Source organism: Ambystoma mexicanum, chromosome 11, assembly GCF_040938575.1.
Source record: "Ambystoma mexicanum isolate Mex_15411 chromosome 11, UKY_AmexF1_1, whole genome shotgun sequence".
In the NCBI taxonomy this organism is placed as follows: domain Eukaryota; kingdom Metazoa; phylum Chordata; class Amphibia; order Caudata; family Ambystomatidae; genus Ambystoma; species Ambystoma mexicanum.
In genome coordinates this window covers 467,930,485-467,947,228 of record NC_090934.1, presented here as the reverse complement: position 1 = coordinate 467,947,228, position 16,744 = coordinate 467,930,485, and positions in this window count along the sequence as shown.

Genomic DNA, 16,744 nt, shown 5'->3' with positions numbered 1-16,744 from the left:
AATGTCTGCCTATAAATGTCCCATTTTATGTTTCGATCCGAGCAGAGAACTTAGGAGAGGGTTACACGTTCAGTGATGAAAAAATGGCCCCCAGCTGGTTGTTAAGTTTGCACATATCAGCACGGCACATCAGCACTGCCTGATCAAAAGACTTGTCTACTGACGTCTACTAGTGGCCTGTGCATCTTTCCTTTCTTATTACACATCCTCATCTTGAGCATCTTTGTGGTGGATGCCAGCACCTTTTCACACATTGCACTTTATGAGTTTTTTTTATTTCTGTATGTATATTGTGATGTTCTTAAATTGTAATTTATTGCGTGAATAATGTCAGCTATGGTGGCTTGATAAAGACGAATAATGTTTGAATAAAATATTTGTGATATTCAAATTACATCCTCATTCGATCTGTGTTCAGCATTAATTGAAACTTATATTCATAAAGCAGGTATGCAGCATTTCATCAGAAAAAAAAGAGAGGGACAGAGCCAGTACCACAATTAGGTGCAGATTCATGTATGGCAGGAACCGATCTCAGAAGAAATCAACCTGCTGGCCCGCCTTTCCAAATGTTTACCTCTCTATCATGTACGCGATTTCCTTTATCCATCACCCTCCGGTGTCCTTCCCTCGCACCACATTCTCAATGCCCCGTCACCTCCACCCCCCCCCTTTTCCTTACAATTAACTCTCGGGCCTCTGCTTCCCTTTTTGCTTCAGCCTTTAACCTGTAACTCAATCCCCTGCCCTTACCGTGCATGCACCTCTTCCCTTGCCCGCAATGCTCGGTCACCAATTCCTTGCCAATCACCCCCTTTTGTTACCCTGGACCGCATGTAGACAGTAGATCATCTTGGTTTGCCAGTCAGCTTCTGCCAGACACGAGAAAAAGCTATGGGCTGGGTCTTGCTGTTCCTTTTGGCTGTAGGGACTGCACGGAGAGCGAAACACACTGAGAGCTTCTATTGTGCTCCCAAGTTGCACCTTGTTGGAAAGTTGGCTGCACATTTCAATTCATGGAAGTAGAGGACATTTACATGGGATCTGGTGATGGGGTGGGAGCAAGAGTTGCCCATTATATTTATTTGTGTTTTCAAGGAAGGTGGCGTGTGTGTGAGAATGTATATGTGTCTAGCTTCGAGTTTCTGTGACTTTGATGGTGTGTTGAGTGTGTTTGTGGCTATGTGAACTGTAGGTGGACAGATGTTCCTTTGACTTTATATACATATATCTGGCTATGTCCTTGATTTGCATGTGTATCTTTTGTTGGTCAAAACAATAAAACAATAACAATTTGTAAAGAAGGTAAGTGCAGGTGCTTCCTTTAAATAGAGTGAAGCAAGTTTTTACAAAGAGCCATGTTAAGGGGGTGAAAGGTGGGCTTCTCTGATTGCCCCCCCCTCACCCATGTAATGCATACACGGGTCAGAAAGGGCTCTTTTGTGCATACCATTTTTCTACAGTAGTAGTAGGAGCCACTGCTGTACTTTATCTATTTGTACCTTCACAGTGAAGGTGAACATGGCTGCAAAACGTTTCAAAACACCTCCACTGGTGATTAACTTTGAATTGGCTGCTTTTTCAGAAATTCCACCAGAGGAGGTGGTAACAATCTCCAGTGGTATTTCATTAAAAAGTCCACCCAACTCTGAATGACCCCCTTTAGTTTGTATTCTACTAGTAGCTAATACCGGAATATTACATCTATTTGTGTGTGTTTTTCAGCTATGTCCAAAAGTGAGTAAAACAAAGAGTCCAGCCGCCATTTCCAATAGCACCATATAGTACCTCTACGGCTGCTATTAAACTCTTTTTGTAATGAATACGTGTGTGATTAAGAAATTCAACAGAACATAGGGGAAGCATTCTTACAGAATGAAATATAAAATCAAATGTCAAACTCCAATAAGATAAAACACTACTAATTTGGGAAGTAGCAGTTACGATAAGCTGCTAGCAGTTTTGCCGTTATTTATTTATTTTTATTTATTTAGTGTTTGCTTGTTAGGCACGTATACAATAAGAAAATACTGTGGGCCTCATTACGAGGTTGGAGGTTGCGCCATGACTACCTCCAATACCTGTACCGAGTCCGCCCTCGTTCAATGGGGACTTACCGGTCTAGTCCGACCTTTGCGGGACCGGCAAGTCCCCATTGAAAAAGCCATTCCCCATTCCCATTTGAGCCCCCATTGAGCCCGCAATTTGCGCTACCGTTATTAGTTAGAAAGTCCCTTAAAAGGCCCCATCCATAAAGGCTGGTAAAGCCAGGCATTAAGGAAGGGACCCGCTGAGGGACCTCGAAATAGGGCGCAAAGGGATTACCGGCACCGGTGTCCTTAACGGTGCCTAGTATCCCTTTGCGCCCACCTCGTAATGAGGCCCTGTTTCAAAGTGCCCTTACCATCCAGGGTCACAGAAACTAAAGGTATACATTGCTTCTGGGTGGGATGGGCATGCCCCTGCAGCCCAGACTCTTCTCCCTTTTCCCGCTCACTGACTGTGGAGGCCCATGGATAGGGGGCACGCAGGCACAACCACAACATTGCTGAAATCAAGGCGAGTGCCTCGCTTCATCGTCACAGAAGTCTAGCAGACCTTGTAGCACTTGGATCCTTTGAGGCAGGCTGGATTCTTAAGGATTTCGTCTTTTTCAAGGTTTTCATTTACATTTTGCAGCTCTGGCCCATGGAGCAACAGCCCGCCTGCCTAGGGGGCAATTGTCCCCTTGACCCACTTCCCAGCATGCCCTGAGAGCTATTAAAAAAACAATAAACGGGTATAACAGCGACGACAAAATTCCAAGGACATATTTCACATTTTTGGGCCAGCACTTTTCCATTAAGTTACAGCATGAATTTCTGTTTGATGAACCCTCTACGAAGATTGCATGTCTGTTATCTTACTCATGTGAAAGTCCAGAGGAAAACAGACTGCTGATAGACGATTTTATTTCTTTAAAACCATAACATAACGCCGTCACAAGCACCAGCTCGGGTTCATTCCGCTTCACTTAATGGGGCCCACGATTTTCAAGGGTGATTGATCTCTCCTCACACGTCGATGCTTTGGAAAGGCCATTGGGTCTGGACTTGCCAGTGGCGTATCTTCCGCACGCACTCTGGCCAGTGCGGATTCTTCAATATTTATTTATTGTGTTACAGTTTAAAATAAACTTTTCACACTGCGTGATTTAAAATACGATAATAAAGTATACACAAGGTAAAACCACCTCATGTATGTAAAACAATTAAAAAACCTACATAATATGTAGGTTTTTTTATATTTTATTTTTATTGTTATAGTTGTCTTTAGTTCAAAGAACTTTTACAACTTAATACACATTATCATTCACATAAAATAACATACACAAAAAGTTAAATCTTTCATTCAATCAACCATGATATGTATAATGTGTGCAATCATGTGATTGCCTTTGTGGAGTGGCATTTGTGCAAGTCATGAACTGAAATGTAGTAGAGTGCACAGTTCTGCTGGATGGTTTGCGATGGTAAGACAGGCAGAGAGGACTGATGGACTCAGGCTGGTAGACAGACTAAATAGTTACCCGTACAGCAGGGATTAAAACTGCTTTCCACTAGGAGCTATTTAGTTCCTGCTTGAGCCTAGAAAAACCTGGTTAGCTTGACACCAACATCTACAGGGAGCTACTCTGATCTTCCCAGTATATCTGGTGTCATATAAACCTACCTATGTGATATTAACTCTGTCCTTGGCAATATGTATAAAAGAGCTCCAGGACACGTCTAGAAGAACTGTGACGCAAAATGGGTCATACATATTGCACAAAAAGAAACAGGTGCATTTTGTCTGGAAGTTAGATATGAGGCACGCTCTGAGCTAGCTCGCGGTTTCCCAGGGGTAGCTCAGGCTCACTGGGTAGCTGCGGCTCCTAGCTAGGAGCTGCTTTTTTGATTGAGAGAGTGCGCGAGTAAAGGGCCTACACCTCATCAAAGTTGGAGGTAATGGCATGGTGATGCGATGGGACATGTAGATGGCTGTTCCCCTTCCCTCTCAGCTTTTCAAAGCCATCAGCCTGTCATGGAAAATGTGTATATTTACCTACCGAACAGTCCAGCTACACTGCCCTTCCTGTTGTGAACATCATCTCACAGCACCCTTCAAATGGACTTCTGGCTCAACAGATTTGATGAGGCAGGACAGGCGTGCCTTGCGATTTGGGTCAGGGCCGCTCTCACTGCCCGGGGCTATTCGTGTTGTGGACGCGGAGCCCCAATTGAACGCGGCCGTATCGGCATCACCCTACGACAACTGGACGGCAACCTGTGAGCACAAGGCTTAGACTGGTCCTATTGATTCAGCAGCACTGCCCGGAACTAAACTGTCCCGACAAGCGCACTGCGCCCTCAGTAATGAGGTCGATATCCCTGGGCCTCACCCACATCTGGCAGTGGTTGCATGAAAGGGACAGCCTCCTCAACCTCGGATACTATTAACGCCAGAGTCTATGGCTCATTTACAACAATTTTCCATTTTAAGGAATGCACATCATTTCGAAAGACTTTTTCAGGATGAAAACATTGTCTGTGGTTGCCATAAGTAGCTCGATTTTGTTTGATCATTAACAATCCCAGGTTATTTGTGTGTTTTCCATTATTAGCAAGAGATCCCCAGGGATTGCGCGCAATATGCACCCTGGTATGCTTTATGGGAGGGTGGGAAACATTTCAGGATATAGTTGTGCAGCTGAAATACCTCCATAGAAAATCCCTCTCTTTTCGTACTAAATTGTAAAGCTATGAACTTGGCAAAGACCGTTTCTTCCCGCTGTTACTCTCTCTCTTTTGCCTTGCACTGCTAGATTGATTCACTGTACCCTATGCCCCTTTCCCGTAGAGCACTCTCAGCGCAGGAAATGGGCCGGAACAGGGCTCCGGCAAAAGATCTCTTGCCACTCTGTCCCCAGACCCAGGAGCTTGCCTGCAACACTAGTGTTTCAACAAATAGGTTGCCTCGTCTTCTGAAAGCAGCCTGCTCAATAAAGTTCAGTTTGTTTGTGTGGTTGACAACTCTGAACATGATGCTCCCAGCAAGATTTCTCCTGAAGCCGAATTATCACAGATACGATCAACTCACAGTTCAACAAGCAGTCATTTTCACTAGACTCAGCGTGGGCAACTGAATACAGAAACAGCCAAAGCCTCACATAATTGCGGTAGCGGTCCAGACTGGTATAGATGTCCTGCAATGTAGAGACATGTATTCTTAGGGTGAGTAGTGGGACCAATAAAAAAACTGCAGAGCCCAACTTCCATTATTCGCTCAAAAGGGTTTCTTACTGAATCACAATAAGACAAGTTTCAAATTTAAAATTCTGGATATACTTATGTTCCCATAATGCTCGTTGCTTTTATGCAAATCGCCAAGGATTGGGTTCTATGAAGAGATACTGGCCCTGATTCATGGAATTATTTGCATGTAAAATAGGGATTTGCGTACTTTTGTGCCCTCAAATCCCTGTTTGAGGAATGGGGGTTTGCGGGCTGAATGGCATGCAAATCCCTGTTTTACACGCAAATAATTCCATGAATCAGAAAGACTGCAATGTGAGACTTGGCCTGGGATGACATCCCTCGACCCCGCTGCCTCCTCCCTACACCCCCTTCCTTCCCATGGCCCCAGCCCTCCAAGGATGAGTGTTCCCCCAGTTCATTTTTCCCATTTCCAGAACTGAGCACTCTGGTGTTTCCAAGCTACATTTTACACTCAAAGCATCAATATAGACACATATGTACATCTCCACAAACTCAGAGGACAGTTTCCGAACAGAGACTCTCACGCTGCAACACTTTTATAGTGTTGGAGATCTTTGGGACTAGTCTTCTGACTACCAGGGCTATCCTAAGTGCAAGTTTCATTTGAATGGAGTGGGATCTGGGTCCAAATGATAGAATTGGGTTTCCTACCAATCTGCAGGTGTGCGTGTGCTTTGGCAGACATTTCCAATGAGCAGTCAGACCATTATTGGTTAAGTCTGTGGTGCCCACATTTAACACTTTGATCCAACTCGATAGCAGTGGCGCTGACTGGGGTTGCACTTGCATTTTTGGGTTTTGAAGGATCAGATTTTGTTTCAGTAGAAAATACAAACCTTCAGTTAATGGGAAATTTGGACAGTGTCTTGGTTTCTTGACAATCTGCCTGTCACCCCTTAATCTAAGGTATGACAAGGAGTTAAAAACACCACTGTTGGACAATAGGTATCAAGGCTGAAAAGTCAAGCTAGACATGAAGAATTAATTGAGGGTTTGTAAAAAATAAAATTGGATAGACAAACCAACAATATCATTTTGGATAAGTTACTTGTAACCGAAATAACATGGGCAACCAAAACACATCCAAATAAAAAGAAATCACAAAAGACAATAGGCATAAGCCAGAGTTTGCCCAGTCACTCTATCTGGCAGTGTAGTCATGTAGCAACGGTTGGAAGACTTTCTCGTAAGGGGTAAACCCTCTTACCATAGCCAGCTGCCCAGTTTGTGTGGTGGAGCTATGGCTTCAGCCCATCAAAGGGGTTTCATTCTGGACTTAAGTCCATGAGTGCAAGGAGCGGCCAAAGTTAAACTGCATTATGCTGCTCAACACATCTCAGGCTTCTTGCTGAGGGAAGGCTGGCATGAACAGGGCGGTAGCAAGATGATGAGGATGTTCCCCTGCGATTAGGCAACGTAGATTCTGAGATAGAGTTATTAGGCTGTTAGGAGGGAAAGAATGACTAGTGTAAGATTCATAGGGTGATGTACACATTGGTACTCGCATCAAATATACACACTAAAGAAATCTGGATATGCAAGGATGAGGCCTCTCACTGAACAGTCACAGCAGTTCATTCCAGGCTACCTTTAATATGCTGTACATGCTGTTTCAATTGTTATCATTTGAGGTGTCTTCTCAGTGACAATGGTGACCATTCTCAACTGCTCATTATGCGTGTTTGCTTGTTTTTCAGTCGGTCTTCTGGTCCTGTGCCAACTGTCTTGCCAGTTACCCTATTCGTCGGAAAAGGAGACCCTCTCAAACCATAAGAACATCAAGGGAGATGAACGAGGGCCCACTACAACGATACACATAGACATATGAGATTGAGTTAAGGGAACTACATGCAGAAGCACCACTGAATAACATAGCACGAAAACCATGTAAAAGCAGGTCTCAGTGTTGTTCCATTCGCAATGCCCTCGCCAGGCAAACTGTGGACTCTTGCGCTGAATGTACTGACCTGTTAGTCTCCCATTCTTCACTGGTCTCCTATACCCTCCAGACAGGGGCGCTGAGTACGCAAGTGCTCCGGGGCCTGGGCAACCCGGCAAAGGCAGTCTGCACTATATGGTCATATACTTTCAATGGAATATCCCTACATTCTGGTCACTGGCATCCTCCTGGGAAATTCAAAAGTTGGCGCTGCTGCCGTCTCCAGATATGATATGATAGTTTATTTATCTTGCATCCATACACAAGTGTTTCAGGGTGTGCCAGGGCAAGGGGGGGTACAAGGGAGGGTAGAAAACAATAAAAACAAAAACGACCTTACTAGGCCCAGTGACAATGAGAACGCGCAAGTGCAGGTGAGAGGGAGGAGGGGAAGTGCAAGGGGAGGGGAGGAATGGAAAGTGCAGAGAGCAGATATTAAAAATGATAAATAACAATAATAAATAACAAAAAAAAGTGCATTCGGCAAGTGGCACTATAAGCACAGACACGAGTGTCAGATAAGTGCCAGTAAGGGGACTGTAGGGTTGCAGATACAGACCCAGTGCATAGATTGCCAAGAGACAGTGCAGGTAAACAGATGGGTGGGCAGGGAACAGGGTCTGGATACAGAGAGTAGACCAGGGCAGAAAAGGACAGATCAGCAGGGGAGTTGAAGAGAGAAGACAGAAGCAAAGAGGAAGGTCTTGAGGTGCTTCCGGGACCGAAGGTTGTTCTCCTCGAGTATCAGAAAGGCAAGGTGGCTATTCCAGAATGAGGCCCCAGCCGAAGAAAGAGACCTGCCACCCACTTGTTGCATGGAGAAGCGACTGACCCTGAGGGAGTTGGAGGTAGAGGAGCGAAGGGCTCGGTTAGGAAGGTATTTCCAAAGGGAGAGCTGAAGGTATTGTGGACCAAGTCCCAGAAGGCTTTGTGGACAATGCAGAGAGTCTTGAATCTAATCCTTGCAGCCAATGGGAGCCAATGGAGATATTTCAGGGCAGGAGAGATATGATCCCTGGGCAAAAAGCCATGAACAAGTCTTGCAGTCCTGTTTTGGATGAGTTGCAGAGGGCAGAGAGTGGAGCCAGGCAGATTTAGAAAGAGGCTGTTGCAATAGTCCAGCCTGGAAGGAACTAGTGGTCTAGAGACAGTGAGCTTGCGGGGGAATGAGAGGAAAGCAAGAATACCCCGGAGGAGGTGCAGTCGGTAGTTTGATTTCTTAGAGATGTCAGAGATGTGTGGAGAGAAGGAGAGTGTTGAATCGAAGATGACCCCAAGGTTCTTAGCCTCAAAAAAAGGAAGGGGGCCATGGGAGGCCGGCCAGAAAGTGGTAGGAAAGGAAGGTGCAGGAGTGCCAATGTGAAGGATCTCTGTCTTACTATCATTAAGGCAGAGGTCATTGGTGGCACACCACTCCTGGATTGCAGACAGACAGTCAGGGATGAGGGAGGGAGAGGAGGTGGTTTAGGGGAGCCTGAAAACTAGCTCAGTGTCATCTGCATAGCAGTGAAAGTTGGAACAGAGAGCTGCTATGCGGTGAGAAAGGGGTGCCAGGTATTGGTTGAAGAGCCAGGGAGAGAGGTTAGACCCCTGGAGACCACCGCAGGTGGAGAGAGAGATAGAGGAAAGGAAGGAACTGAGTTGGACCTGGGAGGGTCTGTCAGATAGGCCAGGGCCTGATCGATGATACCCAAGTTATCACAAAGGCAGTTGAGCAGGATGCAAGGTTGATCATGTCAAAGGCAGAAGAGAGATCAAGTAGGATGAGGACAGAGGGGATTTTATAATCAAGGTTGGAGAGCAGGTCTTCACGGATGTTCAAGAGAGCAGCTTGCATGCTCCTGGCAGCTCTGAAACCAGACTGATGGTCATGAAAGCAGCCAACAGAGTCAGTGTGGAGGTTAAGCTGGGAGATGGCCAGCTTTTCCAGCAGTTTGCCCAGGAAAGGGGTGATAGAAATTGGACAGTAGTTAGCCGGAAGGGAGGGGTCGGCTGAGGGTTTCTTGAGAAGAGGGTGCATGAGAGAGTGCTTCAGAGAAGAGGGGAAGGCGCCAGTGGCGAAGGAATGGTTGCAGAAATCAGCCAGGGCAGGATTGAGGGTGTCTATATGGTTCTTGATGTTTTTTGAAGAGCAGGGAAGAAGCTGTTTTGACAAGAGTTTCATAGATCAGTCTTGTCTAGAAATCTCATCAGGGGAGAACAGAGGAAAGGAAGAGAAAGGGGGAGAGGCAGATGTGAGGTTGTTGGAGGTAGCGGAGAGAATAGTAAGAAGAGGAGGCAAGGAAGAGCGAGTGGACAGGATGTCCTGATTTTTTGTGATTAAGTGCAAAGCCAGGGCAGTTAAGTGGGCCTGGGAAGGGACAGGTGAGGTGGGTACTTCAGCAGGATTGGCCAGCTCCTTCCAGATTTTAAAGAGTTCGGCCGAGTTGTTAATGCTGCAGAGACGGGGCTTGGATATGGGCTCTCTTCTTAGTGCGGACAGAGAGCCGGTAATGTCTTAGGAGCAGGCGGCAGGCCAGTTTGTCAGAGGATGCACATGAAGCCCACCATTTCCTCTTGGCAACCCAACACTTGCGTTTCAGGGTGACGAGGTAGGAGTCATACAAAGAGTTGCACTTGGCTTTAGGCTTCAGGCGAATCCTCATGACAGGGGCAAGAACATTGAGAGTGTCAGAGATAGCAGAGTGGAGCTTGGAGAGGGCAGTATCAGGATGAGAGTCTCCCGGAGGTGGAGGAGGGGGAGAGAAAGGGGCATATAAAGCTGCAGCTGACACATGCTTCATAGGTTGGGTGACTGAGAAGGTAGGTGGCAGTGCCGGAGCTGGCTTGGTCTGCAGGGAAGAGAGGGAGAGATGGGAGGAGAGGAGAATGTGATCACTCCAGGAGAGAGGAGTGGTGAGAGGGTTTGAGAGGGGGAGGTCGGGGGAGATAAGAACATTGTGAGTCTGCCCTGCAGAGTGAGTCAGCCAGAGGGAAGAATATAGAGAGAGAGGGAGTCGCATAGGTTGCTAAAGAGTTGAGAGGAAGGACAGGAAGCATCCATGTGGATGTTGAGGTCTCCAAGGAGGAGGAGTTGAGTGGTCGAGGGCAGGAAGGAGGAGGAGAGGTCAGCCCACATATTGTTCCCTGTGTATCGTAACACTCTTATGTACTGTCTTGTTGGAACCCGTGGACAGAATCTTTGTTTGAAATTATAAAATGACACAAAAATCCAAATATGAAGATCTCAATGCAGCTCACAAGGAGAGAGAGTTAAATATGTTCTGTCAATGGAGGTAAGCAATGGTATCCAGTCATTTATTTGCAAACATTACATAATGGTACATAGCAGAGCGGACAATAACACCGAAAAACAATGAAAAGATTAAATAAATATATAAAGGGAAATGGGGTAAGAGGTTAAAATGGATCTGGATCGGGTTGGGGTGGCATTATAAGGGCAGAAAATCAGAGGGCTTGGGAGGGAAACCCTCCAAATTAAAAACAATTTAAAAATCAGTGTTTTGCCAGCAATGAAATGTACCGCTCTGTAAATGTGGTCGGTAAAATCACATATAATCGTAAGTAATATATGTTGTTCGGAGTCCGGACTCCATGACTGATGCCTTAACCCATTATAGATCTGAGCTCCACTTCGTGGTGTCCTGGGCGCAGAGGAAAAATCACTGGTCCATGACAGCATGAACAGAAGCTCTGCCAATTGCGAGTGCTAACCTGGGAGAGCAAAGAAAATAGAGGTAGAGAGTTACAATTTTGGATCTACAAAATTTGTAAATTTCACTTCCCAAAAATGAATCAGTATATTTTCAGTAAATGAATTCCACAAAAATGTGTTTTCCAGTATTCAAAACCCACCAACATGTTAGACAGAGACGGTTGCTGATGATTCTCTCATAAAAATAATGACACTTTTTAAACTATTTTGCTAAGAAAATCTGCAGCATAATTTTATCTTTTAGTTTAGAGTTTGCTACAAATGATTGCTTGTGGATTTATTTTCAGCATACAAAATGAACATTCTTCATTTGAGTTTTACAATCAATTTGCTGATAAAAATCCAGAAAATCTTTATCAGACGTCACCACTTATTCCGCAGATAAAATCCTGCACATTTATTTTTGCAGGCTTTTAAAGCTATTTAGGTGAAAAACCCTTTTCAGTATTTTTGTTTTGTTTCTGTTAAAAAAAAAGCTGAACAATGTTTTGTGCAGGATTTGTTTTCTGCAATGTCGCCAGAAGCATACAGGAAAGAAACGTTCTATTTTTGTTGATTTAATTAAGTGAAAAATTAAGAAATTCAGCCAATTATGCTGGCGGAATGTACTTTTTGCATTGCTTTAGCATCCATCCCTGTTGGTGTGCTGCCTGTGGAGCACTGTTTCGAAGAGATCCCAGGTTGGGCTTCAACCTCTTCTCAGATCTGGTGTGTGATTTGAAGAAAGCTAGCATCGTGCATTCTCGAAAGTTTCTAGCTACTTTACAAGGGTTAGACATCCTACTCTGGACCAACAGGAGAGTGCAACCTGCAAATAGTCTCTCCGCTGCCGGTCCAGACAGTGATAGGTAGAGGCTGAATTCCTGACGACAGGAGGTCCCTTCCGGCACTGCTCTGCAAGTATCCCTTCTGTGTGAGTTTGTGCGCAAGAGATCTACTTCTCGGGATCTTACAGATCTGTTGATCTGTCTGTTTATGCATCTATTGGACCACACCTGTCTGTCTAGTTCTCTCTCTCTCTCTCTCTCTCTCTCTCTGTTATGTTATGCTATTTGGCATTTATATAGTGCTCTTTATGTCATTGGTATGACCTCAAAGCATTCATAGGTTGAACGCCCTCGGGGACCGTAGACCAGATCAGTCGAGAGAGTAAGGTGTCATAGGGTGCATGGCTGCACCAGTTATGTGTGCAGCTGATGCAATTGCACGATGGTAGCTGCATCCTAGCATTAGGTGTGGTGGTATTGATATCAGTTGAATGTGTGCAGTCTGGAAGATGGACACCAAGACTAGGTTCTGGCTGCGTTAGGTCTGTGCGAGACGCTTATGTGTGCAGCTAGGCCGGTTTGTCATGGGATGTAGCTGCGTTTTATTAGAATGATGAGGTAGCTGCATATTTGCATAGGGGTTTCTTTGTACATAGCTCCATGTTGGCCCTTTTGCAAGTCCCCTGCCTGTATCTCTGTCATAGCTTGAGGCTGTGGAAAAATATAAGAAAATATGCACTCATATGGTACACATTTCTATGGGGAAAATGGTAAAGTCTGCAAAGAAAAATTATAAATATGAAGACACGTGCAATGTATGTAATTATACCTCAATCTACATGAAAGTGCACTCACTATCTATATTTATTGAATGCCAAGGGTCCCTGCCTGCTGTGTTGGCAGCCTAAGCTTAGAGCTGACATTTCAGCTCTGCTTCCTGTGCTCCAGTCCTTTCCTTTAGGGTGCTACTGGCATTCTCTATGCCTTGAAGTGCAGCAGTGCTGGACATTACCATAACACTGTGAGAAAATCTGCAGGAAACTTCCAGAATGTTCAGAATTAGCAGATGATTTCTAAGGTCTGCAGAGAATTTGAAAGGCTGCCCTAATTAAGAAATGTGTGCTGTCTGTTAAACTGAACGTAGTACGAGTGTGATTGACCACACTATCTATTTTACCACAATGGGAATCTCAAAGTTAAGATTTCTAGACATTTAATACCTTTTTTGTACAATGCCGAACCAAAGATTGTTAGGACAGTAAAAAAATTAAGAAGTGACGTGTCAGGAGGATTGTGTCTCTGAGGGTCAGGACTTGATGTTAAAGGGAAGGGCCAGTTTCTCAACAAAATAGGGTCCTTCCCACTCGTCCAAAAGGGCGCACCAAAGTAGTGGTCAGTCTCATCCAGTTCAGCAAAATAGTTCAAATAGTCAAGCAGTGGGTGCAAACCAAAGAGCTCAAAGGTTCCATGCAGTCTCTACAAACTATAAAGGTCAAATCGAAAGGTTCAGTTATCAGGGAGGGATGTGTTACTGCTCCGATGGTCAGATCTGTGGGGTTCATCCCATCCTTACATTTTTACTTCAGAGTGAAGATTCTTTCCTGCCACAGATCCCTGGCTTTCTGATGTCCAAATGCTTTCGGGCTTCTCCAGCTCACTGTTATTTCCTTTGTGTACCTGGTTTACAGCTTGGAAAACTGTTCTGGTTAGACTGGGCAAAACAGTGGCGCCTGTGAGGGTTTAGATTTGCCTTAGGTAGTCTAGTGGAGAAGCATGTCCCTACCTTCTTCTTGCTTGCCCTGCTTCTCTCTAGTCCCACCTTGGGCTCTGCTCCTGCCCTGTGTACTCCGGTGCTCTACTTTTGGTCTCCAGACATTGTCGTGCCTTCTCATTACTCCACCTGCCTTTTCGCTATCTTCTTACTAACAGTCTCCACATATTACCCTCTATCTGTCATCTCTCATAGGGTATCTGCTTCCCCCTCTCTAGGATTTCAACACTCCTTTATCCCTCTTGTATTTCCACATACCAGTCGCTATGCTTGCCTTTGGTCTCCACTGGCTGCTCTGCAGTTTCTCTCCCTTCTCGTATCTTCTGTAATTGAATAGTTTCCAATTTCTTTCTGCAAATTATTCTCTAGTGTTTTCAACCTTAGAACCATGCTTAGTTCTGCCTCCCTTTTAACACTCTCTTCATCCCTTCCTTTAGGATGCACATACATCTTCCACATCGAAACAGTGTCTTCCAAATTCCTTCGTCTGACACCATCTAATTCTATATGTTTTATACAAGTCAGTTCTACGCTTTGTTTAGCCACCTCGCTTAGCCACCTTGTCTAAGGGAGAATAGCTCAGGGGCAACGTGCTTGACTTGGAAGCAAGACGACACAGAGCAACAGGTTTGATCCGCAGTCCACGCTTAGAAACCTCTGGGTATTAAGTGCAATTATAAATAATGTATCATATCTTCCTCACTGAGGGATGTCTTTCCTGTATGTGTGTCTGCTCTTCCACTTTCCAGGTGATACCCATCGCCTCATTCTCGCATCTCTCCATTCTTTACCCACAACCCCCTCGTGGGTACATTTAGTAGCTTTCTTCCTGGCCACGCCCATTACATTCTGCTTAAAACCTTCCCCTCCCCACACTTCAGTAGACTTTCCTCTATGCCCTCCAGTTCTTTGTTTTCCTTAACAACCAACTCTGTCTCCCAAGGACTTGATCTCTTGATCTTCTCCATTATATTCCCTTTCAAGTTCCCTTCTGACTCAGTTCTGACTTTTCCTTTAAACTAAAGGGTCTTTCTAACTTCTTAATACCCCCCCCCAAACCTCAGCACATATTTCCTTAAAGCATCAGAGTTCCGTATTTCCCTTCACGCTTAAAATTGTTCTCTAAAAGACTTCCTCTCTGTATTTTTAAGTTCACATTCACTTTCTGATCCAATTCCCCAACTTCCTGATTAACCAAACTAGTTTCTTCCTTTTTCAAACTTTCCATTTCCAAATAGGATACGAAACCTCTATTCTTTACGTACAACTTTTAAATCCTTTAATCATGTACACACCTTTCTCCCAGTATCACTCTTCAATACCTGGTTCATAGGCTCCCTTGCTGGCCCTCTTTTGAAAAGGTCTTCCTGCATGGGGTCTCCTCTGAAGTGATAACCTATGGCTGCTTATAAATACATTGTCTGCACCTATCTTGCAGCGGTTGTTTGTTTTCTTGATTGGGTCATATGCAGAGGATCATATGGTGTGTCAGGAAACTGGTTTGAAGGCGAAAGAGGGCTAGCAGCCACTTTCCTCTCTACTCTAGCTTCTAGAATGGTACAGTCTGCTGTCTGCCTGTGTGTGCTGTTTACTGTTTCTTAGTCCGTGATTAGCTTAGAGGGGTTTTAGATTGGTCCTTAAGGTTGAAAAATAGTTGAAAACAATTTTTGACTTTCCCATATGTTTACGGGTTTGCAGACCTTTAAAGCAAATTCAAATACTTTTTCTGTGGATTTGTGGATCAAAAAAGTCTGTGAATCTGACCTCTGGATCTGCCAATCAACGCAGATCTGTGAATACCGAGAATGCATGAAATTGTGTGTCATGGGCATTCAGCGTCTTGGGGACCCGCTAGAGGTTTCCAGTAAGGCACAATGCGGCGTTCCGAGAACTTAGGGATTGGGAACTCACACAGCTGTACGTATATGGACTATAGTCATATCTATTTATGCTGTCTCTTTGCCTTCTCTGCAGTTATGTATACCTTACCAGTTGCCTGTTTATAGGTTATTTTGCTAGTCCCCTTTGTCGCTTTTTCCCTTTTTTGGTCCTGCATGGAGCCTTTTATAGCTGTCAGTCCATCATACTGTCTTTCTATGTTCATCTGTGTCTCGCATGCTGTCTGTTTGCTGTCTGCAATATGTAAGTGAATGTATGGGTAAGTAAGTGAGGGAATATGTCAGTGAATGCATGAGCTAGCTTGTGGGTGAACATGTGATCAATGAACTAAGTGGGTGTATGGGTGCATGCCTGAGTGAATGTGTTAGTTGCCAGTTTGTAAATTGGGGTTGATGTTTATGTGAACATATGTAAGCAATAATGTTGGTTTCCAAAAGACTTCATTGGGTGATAATGACCCACACCTCAAGTTAATATGTTTGAGAGCCACTCAGAATGGGGGCTGGCGGAATAGGGCTTTTAGCATCCTTTTCAAATGGCCAGGGTACTAAAAGCCACTATTTGGGACGTAAAAAAGGACCTGTAATAAATACTATGGATCCCTCACTAAACCCCTGCCTAAAGTCTCCTCCCAAGTGGCCAGGGGAAGACTGACGCTTCCTGATCCCAACCTTGTGGGTGGTGTTCTGCGGGAGGATCACGTGGGAGGAGAAAAGGCCCAGGGGAGTGGGAGGACTCCGTGGGATGAGCACAGTATGTGTCTTTCTCTAAGGAGGATGTCACCTTAATGCCAAGGTATGTAAAGGCTTGTTGTAATAATCATCATTTAATTCCGTGTGATACACATATAAATAGGGATGAATACAATCAACTCCGAGGCCTTGGGAGAAATAAACAGCCATCTAAAATCCAAGAGACTTGTAAAGCTAAAAACCTCTATAAAACCCAATGCTATAGTGAAAGGTGCCCACTAAAGAAATCTTGGAAGTCAGGAAACCTAAAGCATTGAGAGATTACGCTTGCAGATGGTGCAGAGAGCAAAAGGAGACTCTGCACCACCTGATTATGATTTGCCCTAGTCTGAAGAACCAGAGAAATAGATGGATGGGAACATTTCTTGGGAAGTCTGTAACAAGAACAGCTGATCACTGGTGGTCTGCTGTTCTACAGGGGGAAAGCACTGTGCTGGTGCTTGCTGTTCTTGGCTTTGTGAAAAGGATTATTTCTGAGCTCGAAATGATGGAGGAGATTAATGATTTAAGCTCAGCTTAAGTGTTGTTTTTTTTCTTTTCTTTTTCTGCATGGAGAAATAGCCATGGCATGACTGTATAATGCACATTTAGGTCCAGCATAATT